This window comes from Schistocerca piceifrons, chromosome 8 (assembly GCF_021461385.2).
Source record: "Schistocerca piceifrons isolate TAMUIC-IGC-003096 chromosome 8, iqSchPice1.1, whole genome shotgun sequence".
Lineage (NCBI taxonomy): Eukaryota > Metazoa > Arthropoda > Insecta > Orthoptera > Acrididae > Schistocerca > Schistocerca piceifrons.
The window spans coordinates 300,138,926-300,154,578 of record NC_060145.1 but is presented as its reverse complement, the minus strand read 5'-3'; the positions used below and the strand labels follow the sequence as shown (position 1 = coordinate 300,154,578).

The following is a 15,653-nucleotide window of genomic DNA, read 5'->3' as shown; positions in this document are numbered from 1 at the left end:
GCGTCATGTACTGACGGACTGAGACCATCCAGCACGCGGAGGGTGGTTGTAAAAAATTGTAAGAAATCGGGGGAAGGACTCACGCGTGCATCAAAGCGCTGCAAACGGTCCACATAGCACAATGACTGTCATAGGGAGTTGGGGAAAAAAAGGAGCACAATCGTCCAGCATAAGCCACATATTTCTGTAGTCAGTGGTAAGTGATGCTTTAGGTGGATGAAAGAGCGACGCCATGATCAGTGTAGACTGAAAATCAGTAATTTGGAGTGATGAATCACACTACACACTGTTGCAATCCGAGGGAAGGGTTTGAATTTGGCGAATGTCTGCGGGACGTTACCTGACATCACGTGTATTGAAACCTGATAGTCAAGGGAAGGCAGGATTCGGTTACGATTGTGGACGGGGCCGTAATCAGTTACTATTGGTTGCCTTTTACAGTTACACACAATTTATTTTAAACCAGTAATTCCAGACTCAACAATAAATAAAAATACGACACGTTATTAATTAAGGAATAAACAGCTGTCTAAATAATAGTGTTTTCAGTGAGTTACAATTTAGCATATCACCATTAAATACAGATACAACAGATAATGGTTTAAAAGCAAGCCACTGAGATCTGGGCAGAAGGCCTTACACGCCAGGAATGGCAATAAATTAAGAATTGTTTAAAACTCGCTGCAACTTACAAATTAGGTATTGAAATATTAAAGGCAAGTCGCTACAAACACAGCAGAAGGCATCAGAGTCCAGGAATGGCAGTAAATAAGGTTTTAAGGCTTCCTGCTAAAATACAAATACCAAATTAGAATTTTAAGGCAAATGACCACAATCACGGCTGAAGGCCTTACACGCCACGAACGGCAATAATGTAAACAATTTAGAAACATGCTCTAAAACAGCAAATACGATAGCAAAGGTTAATTAAAAAAAAAAAAAACAAGTAACTGATCACCAAACGGGTGAAATAAGATTATGGTAAACTTTGTAACACAATCCTTAACATCCACTGAACACTACACTGCTAGACTTATTCCAAAAGGAGACCAGAACTATTTAACAATACATATATAACCTTTAATGTAGGCATTACAAGGTATTGTAATAAATAATACAATAATAAAACACAGGAAAAGTAAATACATTCCTAAAAGGGTACTGAGGCAGATTATAGCCGCAGCAGGGGTGGACTGAAGGAGCGTTACACTGAACTACTGGCCATCAGACCTCATTTTAGAACACACATGTCTTACAAGAACCAAGGGGCCACAGACGGTGCTCCAGGAATCGACCTCTGAGAAGATCCGGCAACAAACACTTTCGCGAGTGATGAGATAGGCAGCCAAGAGTTGCATTCGCTTCACAAGATGGTAACTCAGACTAGTGGTAGTGTAACGCCGCGCGAGATTAGCCGAGCGGTCTTGGGCGCTGCAGTCATGGACTGTGCGGCTGGTCCCGGCGGAGGTTCGAATCCTTCCTCGGGCATGGGTGTGTGTGTGTTTGTGCTTAGGATAATTTAGGTTAAGTAGTGTGTAAGCTTAGGGACTGATGACCTTAGCAGTTAAGTCCCATAAGATTTCACACACATTTGAACATTTTTTTGGCAGTGCAACGAATAACTAGTGATAATCTTCCTGAAGCTACCTGACGTCCGATAAACCAAATGCAACGATGTAACAATACGCCAAAGCCGGGACTGGCGGTCTGCACTACGTCCCCAGAATACTGTGTTCAGAGCGCCTGGAACTAGAAAGGAACCACTACCACCAGAGTAGAAGAAACACCAACCGGCGTACAATCAGGAAACCTGTCAAAACTACACACCTTACCGGACAGCAGCGGCGAGGCGAGGAAACGCACACTACCCTCAGGGCAGGTAACTGGGACGTTAGCGGCCATTAGGCAAGAAAAATTATCGCTCGTTGATCTTAACAAATTGTAACAAGTTGAACGCAGTAAATAGTAATAAGAAGTCGAGGAAAGCTAATTAGATCCGCCTTCCCCAAGCACTCCACTCGCTGCTCTTCGCCTCGGCGATACTACAAGCAGCAACACGAACCCAGTCAGTGGAGAATCGCGAGATATCACAATGGTGGAGGTTTCTCTACTTGGATTGAAACTGCATTTCAAAGCTTGCTGGATCCGGTTTACGACGAGGTCGTGCACTCTCGTGACCAGAGCCCTTCCATCCGGCAGTCCATGCGTGCCGCCAGAGGTCCCGGCGTCCCCCCGCACTGCGCGGACCTGGCTCCTCCTGAGCCCCAACCGAACTGGTCCACTCATACGACCTGGAAAAACAAAAACGTCGCCCCAAAGATAGGGCAACAGTTACTACATATCGATAACCGCCGCTGCTGCCACTAGCGGACAGGCAACGCTTGCGAAACCGAGTTGCGCTAGTCAACACGAAAAGAACACAAACTGCAACCATACCAACAGGGGGTGGAAACCTACAAACAGCGCCAACGCGAGCCGCAGCACGGCTCATGTAATAGCAAGGGTGAAACACAGAGGAGGTGATGTTGCGGTATGAGGGTTTTCCATGGTTTGTGTGTGGTCCCCTTATTGCGCTTCAGAAAACGCTAAATGCGGAAAAATCGGAACACATTTCACAGCATTGTGCGTACTGTAGGCAAACAGCTCCGAGGCGGTGATTGGTTACATCAGCATGACTGTGTGTAACAGGCCTGGGTGCCCAACTGGTGAAGGATTCTTTAAACTGTTTCACACTTTGACCGTTCGCCCTGTAGTCGCGACTGAGTACCTGATACTCCCGCGACGGTCGTATTTGCTGCTCATCGCACTGCTTCCGCTTTGCCTGAAATTGCGTATCTAAATAGGCAAGCGGGTTTAGGGGAGCCACTCAACATTAAACACAACACTGTCCTACATCTGGTATGAACAACTGTATTCTGAGACAATAAGAAAATCGCAAGTTGCACTGTTTACACTCTAAGTCGTAATTGGTGAAGCCAATTAACATTCTTGGTGATTAGCTGTCCACAATTATCACTTCCTGGTTACGGCACAGTTGGAATGCATTGGGCATGTGCAAAAGCGTATGGATGCACGGCTTCGAAGGCTCAAACAAACTTTGGATTCAAGTAAGCTTAGTGATGGAAAGACAATAGGAGGGAGAGGCAGGCTTACTGATGAGGTGATTGAACGTCTACAGAGATACTATGGGTATGCTATAAGGCAAAATACTAGTAATGTTAGTGACATGCGAAAAGCAGTGTGGGCATTGTTCCTTCATACTGTCTCTTCCAATGAATACCCTCAACACAGCCTGTGCCCAAAAGATCTCTGCTGCAAATATAATGCAAAAAAGGACTATGATCACAAACATGGTTTGCCAGCAGCTGTGATAGATGCAATAAAACCAATTTTTCATGACTTAGCACAGCCAGAATTGTTGCACAAATGTCTACAGGGGAAGACGCAGAATCCTAATGAGAGCGTAAACAATTTGATTTGGAAAGTGATTCCTAAAAGGATGTTTGTAAGCATAAAAACACTGCACTTTGGCATTTATGATGCAATAGCAACCTACAACCAAGGGAACAGTGTGAAGTGTGAAGTTCTGAAGGCATTAGGATTTACAGCTGGCGTGAACACTGTACGAGCACTAAGAAATATTGACAGAGAAAGGGTAAGAGGAGCAGAAAGAAGAGAAAGGCATATGAAGTATGATGGAACAACAGGCCAGAAAAGAAGACAGAAGAGGAAGCTTTTGGAGGATGAAGAAGAAGACCCTGATAATCCATCCTATAGTGCAGGAATGTATTGAGAAACTTTGATAGCCATTTCCCGTAAATTAGAATTTTCCGAATATAAGGAACGTTTTCTCTGTCACTATTATACTCTAAGACGTCACACGTATTTCACAGTCTTACCCTGGCCGAACCTTCGGCGATAGATACACAGGCAGTGATGATGATTATCTGTCCACAATATCACTTGGACCGGCGCAAGCGAAACCGACACGGTGCGGGTGACTGTTGATGATGTGCAGTCCGGATGGTCGGACGAAAGTTCTTCCGCTCGTCACGCATACACAGATATCTGGTACCAGTCCTCCTTGACACCTGTAATAATATAGCACTGTTCATAAAGTTAACTTACAGTTCTCATTTGTTACGAGCATGCGCGTAACCGTCGCGGCGCGGCTAATGGTTGATGCGAAATGCGATGACCGAACGCACGTCCTCACACTCGTTACAAGACATTGGCACTTGATTGCACTCCTTTGTAGTAAACTATTTTACTGATTCACATTAGTTCATTCTGGGAGGCTGAATACGACGCGGATGATTGAGGTTGTACAGTACGACACGCAAACGGGCGGATACTCCAATACGTTATTGGTGGCACTCCTCATATTTAATTACTTCTTTACGCACTTTCATTGAAGTCTACTTCCGTATCTCATTAGTTCACAATAATAGCACTTGCGGCCACACTTGAACTTCTACAATAACAACTTTGCGTCCCATGCTCGACTCTGCAAAACACAGCCGCTGACAAAGATACTCCACAACCAAACCAGCGATATGACAATACGCTTACAAGTGCACCCTGTCATAAAGCAGCAGCTGTGAAGCGGACAAAATCGATCCTAAAATATACTGGCCCGCCTAGAGTCCCGACCTCAACCCGATGGAACAACTTTGGGTCGAGTTAGAACATCCTCTTTCCCCCTCAGCCCAGCGTCCAGCATTACAACCTTCTCCATATCATTCTCCACTAATAGGGGTCCGGATACTTTTGATCAAATAGCGAATATGTCATAGGGATCTGAATATGTGTAACCAATCCTAGATGAAAGTAGCAAGATTTCCGCGAGGCTTGAAAAGTCATAGAAACCATTGTCACACAATTAATTTCTTATATTTAGTGTACCCAGAAAGCGGAAAATTACTTTTTTGTTTCGCACCGATAACCAGCTATGTTAGAACAAATTTCCAATGATAACTAACATTTAAATGGTTCATGTCGATGGGAAAGTTCACCACTCGTGTGGACGGGGTTTGTTAAGGGGCTCCGGAACGCCCTATACTTGCAATGTTAAAATAACGCTTATAAATTACATCTTTCCTCACAAAGTATTTGAGGTAGGAAGTTGAACTTTTTACAGATTATTTATTGGAATATGGGCTACAACTTAACACAGGGATTTTATAAAATTTTAGTTCAGTTATTAAAGATGATTTTTTTTTCAATTGTAATGAAAATTCACAACATTTTTTTGCAATTTTTTATTTATATATTCAAAAATATACAGTTTTTTTGGAAAAAGGCTGTGTTAAATTATGCAGAAGGTACTGTGTAACATTTACTGAAAGTTTGAAACAAATATGTTTGGAAGATCCTTAGAAAACATGTAATTACTATGAGAAAATAAAAGTTTTGGGAATCGAGCGACAAAGATTGGATTAACTTTTTAGTGCTTTCCAGGTCCATAGGATGGATTATCTTCATCCTCTGCAAACTCCTCCTCCAGCTTCCTCTTGTTCCTCCTCCTGTTTACTCTTGCTTGTATTTCTAGACTCTTTACAGCCCTGTCTGCAGCCCGATGGCGTTCCTTGTCTAAAGCAAGCATCGCTCGTGCCATGTTAGAACCTATCTTCATTCCCATATTTCTAAATACCTTGCACCTTACAATGTTGCCATCATTGAAAGTCGCAACAGCATCATACACACCAAAGTGAAGTGTTTCTATTCCAACAAATACAGTCTTGGGGATTCTCGACCATATAACACTATTTACACTTTCATTGGGGTTTTGAGTTTTTCCGTGAATACACTTTTCCAACAGTTCAGGTGCTGCTAAGTCTCTGAAAATAGGTTTTATCACCTCCATTATTGCATGAGGCAGACTAAAATGTACCTGATGAACACGGACGTTAATAATAATACCATTTGACAGCAGTTTAACAGCGCCACAGTGGGTCACGCCCATGTAGAACACATTTTAAAAAAATTTAAAAATAGTTGTAGTCTTCGGAATTGAATAAATTATATATCTATTAAAAGGTAATAGTCTGCAGATTCAGAAAACGCAAAAAAGTAAAAACTGAACTTTTCATGATTTTGAGCCTTTCCGGAGCCCCTTAACTCGCTCTGTTTCGCAAAGACACAGTTAATAATAACAAAAGGAAAATAAATTAGAAACGTAGCACATGGTATCAAATACGACATTCAATAAAACTACTGGGCCATCGCAGACTACTGGCGTTTCATCTCCGATGCTTTCCAGTTTGTCAATGAAAGACTATTTGACAATGGTCTGCACATATTATGTAGCTTACCCTCAGATGTGAAAGAACTGTTACAAGCCGAGTTGTGCACCTCATTCATTACTGGAAAGATACATAAGTTAATGTGACCTCGTCTAAAGTAACTCAATGGCATTATAATTGCAGAAATATTTAAATCTACCATCGAGTTGTTGATGTTCATATCATTTTCTTTTTAGACAGTATTGACGATTACACTCTAACAGCATACGTTGTTTCGTCGTGAAAGACTTTTCGAAACACCGAAATAGGCTGGCGAGGAGAAGAGTACATCCCACAGTAGTGTGTCACCCACGACCGTGTGTCAGTTCGTTAGGTTAAGTGGGACCTGTCGTTTCTAAGAGATACTTCGCACTGTCTCAGCTGTAGCCAAACAGTTACGTAACCAAAACCTTCCAGCCCTGCTCTGGACGCGCAGACTTAAAGTGGATAGACGAGCACGCTCACTGACTTTACGCGTCTAACCTTGGCAACGAACTGAACACGCTGTTTCTGGAGGTGATACACACTGCAGCAACAGGAAAATAATCATTTTGGTAGCTATTTGAAGTTGTGCTTATGTTTCTTGTCTGTGTTTATCGATAATTGCTACGTAAGTGTTCGGTTTGTAGACATGAAACACATGTGACAATGATCTGCTACGGCTTATACAGAATGTAGCGGGTATTAAGTGTAGAAATGTTTATATGTGGTACCTTAACATGTACATATGTTATTGTGTTGGTTTTTTTCTCTGCTTCGAACAATCTTTCCCCAAACACGTCACAGACTTTACAACCTGATGTTTTCTGAGGCCGTAACTGCGCTACTAAGATTTTACCGTTTTGTATCACGTGTCCACAAATCCAGAACCTGACCTTGTAACGTTATGTGTGCCTCACTGTTTTTTTTTTCTTTAACTAATTTGTGCCTGATTTTATTCTGAGAAGCTCAGTAATGTATGTAAATACCGAAAATGTAAATGTGAGTGCGACTGCTACGGTCGCAGGTTCGAATCCTGCCTCGGGCATGGATGTGTGTGATGTCCTTCGGTTAGTTAGGTTTAAGTAGTTCTACGTTCTAGGGGACTGATGACCACAGCTGTTAAGTCCCATAGTGCTCAGAGCGATTTGAACCATTTTTTTGTAAATGTGATTCAAAAAGCACTTGAAGTGAAGTGAAGCGGAGCTGGACAGCAAGAAACTCTTTAGCGCGCAACCCCCGCAACGATAGTATTAGAGAATCTTTGAGTATGGACTCTAAAAAAAGAAAAGACAATTTATTTTATTTTAAAAAAAGACTGTTAATCTGTATCTTGTGGAAAGAGGACGTGTTGCTAGGCCGTCGCTCAGAACGTATTGTTACATTTAATGAAAATTGATATTTCAGTGATAAAACCGAGTGAAGCATGTGTAAGAGTTGCCAAACATTTATGTATACAAATTTTCTGGAAGTGAAGAATAGAAATATCTTGCTTTTGGAAAAGGAAGTGAACTTCATTGTCGTCGCCGTCTATCAATTGACAGAATTGTAAGTGTACAAAGCTCACTAAAGTACAGGAAAAGAAATGCATTCTCTATAGATTTCATTCAATAAGTAACAACCTCTCATAATTTCTTAATTACAGTAATTGGCTTATGTTCTTGTACAATAGCATGGTGCTGAACTCCACCGACCAATTTTGATGTAGCTGGACGTGTAGTTTAAAGGAAGTTTGTGTGTCAAGCAATCTCCTTTTCTCACGAAAAGCAGATTGCTGTTCGATCTTAGTTACGTACTTACAACAGTGGTCCCTTAGGTATGAAAAGCTACGAAAACTTGGGCTCAAAGCTATCCGCAATACGGCCAAGTAACAGAGTCGTATTTTAAACCTTAAAGAACAATAACTTCCTCCAGATTGTAATACGTCAACAACTGGTGCAGAAGCTGATCATTCAAAGAGGCAGCAACCAAAATTCAGGTAGCAGTTACGACTTCAAGTAAAAATCTCAATCAAAAATCAATCTCTCTCTCTCCAAACACATATAAATATTGATTTTGTTACAGAACCTAAGGTCATTTTACAACCTGCCCAGGGGAAAATACTCATTACTGGTTTGTTCTTGCCACATCTACTTGGATGCCGGCCGCGGTGGTCTAGCGGTTCTAGGCGCCCAGTCTGGAACCGCGCGACTGCTACGGTCGCAGGTTCGAATCCTGCCTCGGGCATGGATGTGTGTGATGTCCTTAGGTTAGTTAGGTTTAAGTAGTTCTAAGTTCTAGGGGACTGATGACCGCAGTAGTGAAGTTCCATAGTGCTCAGAGCCATTTGAACCATTTGAATCCACTTGGAGGTATTACCCAACCTAAAAACATACGACTTGTGTACCCGTTACACCGTGCATATGTTACTAACCGGCATTCGACCGTGAAACTATTCTCAGAATGTCAATGTATCATTTGCCCGAGACAGTGAGATGCGCTTAACATCAGTTTCATTCATAACAGGTAACAAAGCCTTAAGGGGAGCCGGAGGTGGTCAAATCCAAAGAATTACGATTTTTTTTTTTTTTTTTTTTTGCTACCGAAAATGAATTGAAACATTCCTCTTTAATGTAAACTTTGCATTATTGTTCTACTCGCCCTAGAAGTGGAGTTATTACCATTTTCCCCCACACCTGCAGAGGAAATGGGCGGCCGCTGAATGCATCTAACACCCTCTCGTGACTTCCTGGCGAACTGCTTGGGATTTTCTCGGCCTGTTACGCATACAGCGCCTTATGTTACGCATACAGCGAGTGTGCAAGGGTTGGCTACATTGTTTTCTGTGACAAATGAAGCCCTAAGAGCGCGGAACATCATCTCTTTGCTGTTTACCGTTTCGAATTAGTTCAGTGTTGCGCCTGTTGTTGGTAGTATTATAGTTCTTGTGTAAAGCGTTGTTCTGGTTACGATGCCACGTTTTAGTAACCGTGAATGTAAGAAGAGGAAGAACGTAGGGAAAAGAAAATTAACACTAATACCAAGTTGCGATACTACAATTACTGAAACAGTGCGTTCTTCTGCTAAGCGACACATGGCCGGCCATAGCCCTGTGACACCTTCTAGCATGAAGCTGACTGGTGGAAGTGACAGATTTCGTGAATGTGTTAGTGACAGTGATGATATTAACGAAGTACTGAATATTGGATTATTATCTTCTGTGCTGAAAGAAAGTGTTCTGTGGAAAATGTGTTCAAGTGTAGCAGTGGGACTAGAGATAACAAAGCACTTTGGTTTAGCTTGTGAGATGAAGATAATCTGTGCATGTTGCAAGTATCAAGTGACTTTCTACAAATCACATGCCAGTCTTTTTGGTGAAAATGGACGATCTAGAGTGTTTGATGTGAATGTTCGACTTGTGTATGGTCTTCGATCCATTGGAAAAGGGTCTGCTGCTGGTAAACTGTTTTGTGGTATTATGAACTTGCCATCGCTTCCAAGCAAATTTGGGTACTACTGTGAACTGGTAGGATCCTCTGTTGAAGGTGTGGCTTTGAAAACCATGAAGGAAGCAGTGGAGGAATCTGTAAAAATGAACGGTGGTTCTAGGGATTTGGTAGTGGCATTAGATGGTTCCTGGCAAAAGAGGGGTCATAAATCCCTGAATGGGGTTGTAACTGCTACTTGTGGTGATAGTGCAAAAGTGATAGATGTTGCAATATTATCAAAACATTGTAGGTGCAAAAATAAAATCAAAGGAGAGCACAGTGGAACCTGTGAGGCAAATTTTAGTAGATCAAGTGGAGCAATGGAAGTGGATGGAGTGAAACAAATTTTTGAACGTTCAGTTCCCAGATACAACGTTAGGTACAAATACTACCTTGGGGATGGTGACTCCAAAGGTTTCAAGACTATAGAGGAACTGAAACCATATGGAAATTAATTTGTAGTTGAAAAGTTGGAATGGGTATGCTATAAGGCAAAATACTAGTAATGTTAGTGACATGTGAAAAGCAGTGTGGGCATTGTTCCTTCATACTGTCTCTTCCAATGAATACCTTCAACACAGCCTGTGCCCAAAAGATTCCTGCTGCAAATATAATGCAAAAAAGGACTATGATCACAAACATGGTTTGCCAGCAGCTGTGATAGATGCAATAAAACCAATTTTTCATGACTTAGCACAGCCAGAATTGTTGCACAAATGTCTACAGGGGAAGACGCAGAATCCTAATGAGAGCGTAAACAATTTGATTTGGAAAGTGATTCCTAAAAGGATGTTTGTAAGCATAAAAACACTGCACTTTGGCATTTATGATGCAATAGCAACCTACAACCAAGGGAACAGTGTGAAGTGTGAAGTTCTGAAGGCATTAGGATTTACAGCTGGCGTGAACACTGTACGAGCACTAAGAAATATTGACAGAGAAAGGGTAAGAGGAGCAGAAAAAAGAGAAAGGCATATGAAGTATGATGGAACAACAGGCCAGAAAAGAAGACAGAAGAGGAAGCTTTTGGAGGATGAAGAAGACCCTGATAATCCATCCTATAGTGCAGGAATGTATTGAGAAACTTTGATAGCCATTTCCCATAAATTAGAATTTTCCGAATATAAGGAACGTTTTCTCAAAATGCACTCAGGCTAGAGAGATGAAATTTTTATACAGCACTCCTAGTGGCCAAACTTACATTGTAACACAGCCATTTGGCAATATGTTCAGTAGTATCATTTCAGTTTAATTATAAAGCAATTATTTGTAAAAAAAATTGGGTCGTTAATAAAAAAAAAAATTGGAAGGAAAGTAGAAGAGATACTCCAAAATACCTCTGTCATAACTGCAATACTAAACCACTCTATATGTAAAAAAAATTCAAATTTTTCTATTTGGTAGTTTATTCAAAAATGTTCATCAAACTTAGTGATTTTAACATGGGCAGCATAGGCACTTCCGGCTCCCCTTAAGATAAGACAGAGTCCACGCAAACGGCACTAAAAATGGTTCGTTTATGGATTACCAGAAATAAAGTCAGTGAGGAAGTAAGATGACGACGAAAAACTAGACAGCACCGAAACAGATTAGTAAAACTTTGAAATCTTGGCCAAAAATTTTTTGTCAAATGAAACAACAAGTTTACTCTTACCAGTCACTGTTTATTTATATCCCCATCGCGTTTCAAAGGTATGAAGCTCCGTCATCATGAGCATTTATAACGTGTGTGTTGCGTTACAGCTTAGGCGTAAAAGGAATTGTATTGCGTTCGGTACAAGAGAGCATGAATTAATCATAACTCTTCTATAATCATACAGCTTCGTTCTTATCTATGATAAAAAACAATTAACATACACAAGATTAAATCAAATTCATTTTTTACTGTCATGCAACACACATTTGTGTGCAGGAAATGAGTTGCTAAGGATACCATGGGCGATATTCTCATTGGAGTTAGCTAATCTAAGAACATTAATATGTACCTCATTTTGCTTCTCTCTTAAGACAGCTGTACACGTTAACAAGTTTGACAAGTGCGACACTGTGTACGAGTGTGTATGTGGAAGTAAAATTACTCGAAGTGTGGTTGACGACATTTCAGACGTAACCATCCATACTGGTAATTACGTACGTGCTCATGTCAAACATGAGTTCCTATTTGCGGTTTCTTTTTAGCGTGCCACAAGAGATTGAGATTGGGGCAGACTGTCTAATCTTCTTTTTCCCACCGGCTGCAAGCAACTAAAGGCAAACCAATGTCTATACGCGAAAAGGTGGCCGATGATACGCGAATTCTGCCTGTAGAAGCCGAAGCCTTCACTATCATTACTGTGTGCTTCCAAACAGAAGGGAAAGGGAAGACAATCTAGTCTTCACTTTAGCATTTCAAAGCATTCGCTTTGCGCTGACGAAGTGGCTACGACGTAGATCAGGACAGTCTGGGAGCTTGGTACAAAGATAACACTAGTGTTGTAACTGCGCATTATGAAGAGAAATTGGATCTCTTTGACAAGGTAAAGATCATAACCAACGAAGTACAGCACTAAACGAAATATTCAGTGCTTTAAAAGACGGCAGGCAGAGGAGGAAGTTAAAAATACAATGAAAACTCTATGGACTCATTACTCAGCGGAGAAAACCACTTATGTTTCAAAGAGAAGAAATCATACCTAAAATAAAGTCGTTGCAAAAACATTAGAGTAGTAGATTAATTCTAGCAACATCTGCTCTTCTCATCACAGTGTCCTGATTCGTTACTTTATATCGCACAAGGTCGAATGGGAATTGGTAATTATCCTTGCTGATTCTTAAATAATGTCTCAGGTATTATTCGTTCTCCAAAAAATGTTCATTTCCAAGAAATGTTAGACTTCCCTCCTCTCGTCAGCTCATTCACTTTTGCATCCAAAATGACAATTTTTTCTTTTCATATTGCTCTCTGCCACTGGCATATATTGCTCTGCCGCAGAGAAAGAATGAACTGCCAATTTTCTGTTAGCACTCGACGCAACCATAGGCTCTTCTGTGTGTGTTTCAAAGGTGTGCGCTTTGTGGCGTGACGGAAAGTGCTTTAGCGCGCTCTTGAAGGAAAATTACAAGCACTCCGACTTCAGGCCACGAGTGGCCTACCGGGACCACCCGACCGCCGTGTCATCCTCGGTGGAGGATGCGGATAGGAGGGGCGTGGGGTCAGCACACGCAGCACACCGCGCTCCCGGTCGTTATGATGGTATTCTTGACCGAAGCCATTACTATTCGGTCGAGTAGCGCCTCAATTGGCATCACGAGGCTGAGTGTACTCCGAAAAATGGCAACAGCGCATGGCGGCCTAGATGGTCACCCATCCAAGTGCCGACCACGTCCGACAGCGCTTAACTTCGGTGATCTCACGGGAACCGGTGTATCCACTGCGGCAAGGCCGTTGCCCTTGAAGGAAAATAGGCGCTAAATTGAAAGATTCTGCCACCCTGTCTGGAAATATGTGTTTTATTTGAGCCATCTTTCCCGATACACCTCTACGGCGTTCATGTAATTATTAATGACATTGCTTAGAATATTTCACTCAGCTTTGTTTAATAAGGTGTTTATACAGAATGTCCCCGGAGGAATGGTCAGTATTCAGGGATATGACAGGAACGCTCATTTGAAGTACAGAACTTCTTATAGACATATGCATTGTTCTGAAAAGTTTCTGACATAGAACATATTTAATTTAGATTTCTTTCTGAGCTTGGTCCATTATGGACGCTATTGTGCTCATTAAGGAACATGCAGAGGCACTCAGACAGGCAGTACATACTCCTTGCATTGAATTGACGGGTGGAATATTGGAACATTTATTATGAACTGTACACCAGCTGTATTGCTACATGTACGATAATGCTTAGAGAAAATGTGTTAAAATAATGTATTTTTCAGCTGATACTATGTAAAACGCATGTTGTAATGTTTACTAGCTGTTGTACAAATGTAAAGGTAACAATATGATAAATGATACAGAAACTAAATTGCAATGTACATTAAATGTGTTATATCGCGACAACTAATCGCAATAGGGCATATATCCATATGAAGTTTTGCTCCAAATGATCGTCCCGATCGTATCCCTGAATACTGACCATTCCTTGTGGGACACCATGTCTATGTCAGCCTCGTCTGAGGTCGGAGCTACGTAATTCTTTAATCGATAAACACATGTGAACATCGTAAATAACGACAGTCAGTCTCCGTAGCTGGGCGGGAAGCCTCCCCCGCCGTCTTACTGAGATCTTGGACGCACTGCCCGAGATTTCACACCTTGTTGGGAGGATTAGAACTGGGTGCACTCAGCTTCGTGATGCCAACTGAGGAGCTACTTCAATGAGAAGCAACGAATGAAAGGTCTGGACCGAGCGAGATGGCGCAGTGGTTAGTACAGTGGACTCGCATTTGGGAGGACGACAGTTCAAACCCGCGTCCGGCCATCCTGATTTAGGTTTTCTATGATTTCCGTAAATCACTTCAGGCAAATGCCGGGATGGTTCCTTTGAAAGGGCACGGCCGAATTCCTCCCCATCCCTCCCTCATCCAATGTGACCGATGACCTCGTTATCTGGTCTCCTCCCCCGAACCATCCAACCAACGGAGGTCTGGAACGCTGACAACGGCCGAGAGGGTGGTGGTGTGCTGAACCATGCCACCCCTCTCCCACGCCAGAGTACGACATGGCGGCGGTCATCAGGGCTGAAACAGAAACTTTGCATTAAAAAAAACGGCTGAGTAGCATATTCCAAGCATATAAGCTCACAAGTTAAAATGTTAGGCATTTTCTTAAAAGAGCACAGTGGTCGTTTCGGAGCGCTGTAGCTAGTGCAGAACTGGCGCCAGGCGCTCGTGTGACCCTACATCGTTGATATGAGGCATTGCAGTGTGCCACTTTGTTGTAAGGAGTCAACGCGGTAAGATGGGCCAACTTGTCGAAGTGACAGAAAGACGGAAAGGAGATCTCGTGTTTGGACATGCCGAACGTCACGTGACTTGCCCGATTTGTTGATGTTCCAACGCGGATTGTTCAAGAAGGAATGGTTTAGCACTCTGTTGTTTAACACGGTGTGAGAATTGTGGTCTTAAAAAGATCCCAACGACGTGGGCTGGAAAAGAGTGTCACACCTTGTAAACAATAACGTGTGTCAAACACGACGACTCGACGGGAACTGCTGTTGTCGAGTGAATTCAGCTCCGAGCGAACGATGGAAAGGAACTGCATGCAGTGAACACTTGCAGTCGAATACGTCGCAAGAGGCAATGGCGTAGCCAGGATTTTGTCAAGGGGGTGGGGTCCAATTTTTAATTTATTCTGAAAATCACCACAAAGAGCAATAAACCGTTTTATTCGATAATGAACTCTTGAGTTCTCACCAAGCGGAATGCACTCTTGAGTTTTCAGCAACGGAGATATAACTCGTTACTTACAAGTGAGCAGTGGTGCTCCAATCTTGCTTCGCTCTCCATTTTACACTCTTCTTTTAGCCTGGATTTCAGCTGAGGAAGCGATCAGGAGCGGACGAGCGCTTGTTTTCTGGTTCACAGTGATTATTACCGGCACGACTATTGGAACAAAGAGATCTCTGTTCGACAGAAAAGGTAGAATAATTTTTGGTGGCGAAAATGCAAAGGATCTGGAATTATTCAACCTTATACTTTCCCAAATTTCCTTATTTAATTATGCATCTCTCATTTCTTGCAGTGTAAAAAGTATCGTTTTCTGCATGAAAGAAGGTCCCAAGAGACAAATGCAGTAAATGAGGAAAATTCGGATTGCTATTTATTTATCGGGTGGCTTCCAGTGCCGCGAGTCTCCGAAGAGTAGCTCGGCTCCTCCTGGATGCAGCTCTTTTCATTTAAACAGAGTTGCTGCGTCTTTAAGGGAATTTGAATCTGT

The 15,653-nt window shown here is 42.1% G+C and overlaps 1 protein-coding gene and 1 pseudogene across 2 annotated transcripts in view; one reads left to right on the top strand and one right to left on the bottom strand.

Annotated features, from left to right (window-relative positions):
* The window catches only part of LOC124712525 (actin cytoskeleton-regulatory complex protein PAN1-like), a 287,605-nt gene that overhangs the window by 35,694 nt on the left and 236,258 nt on the right, over positions 1 to 15,653 (top strand). The gene's annotated exons all lie outside the window — the stretch shown is intronic.
* Positions 13,042 to 13,159, bottom strand: LOC124712924 (annotated as a pseudogene).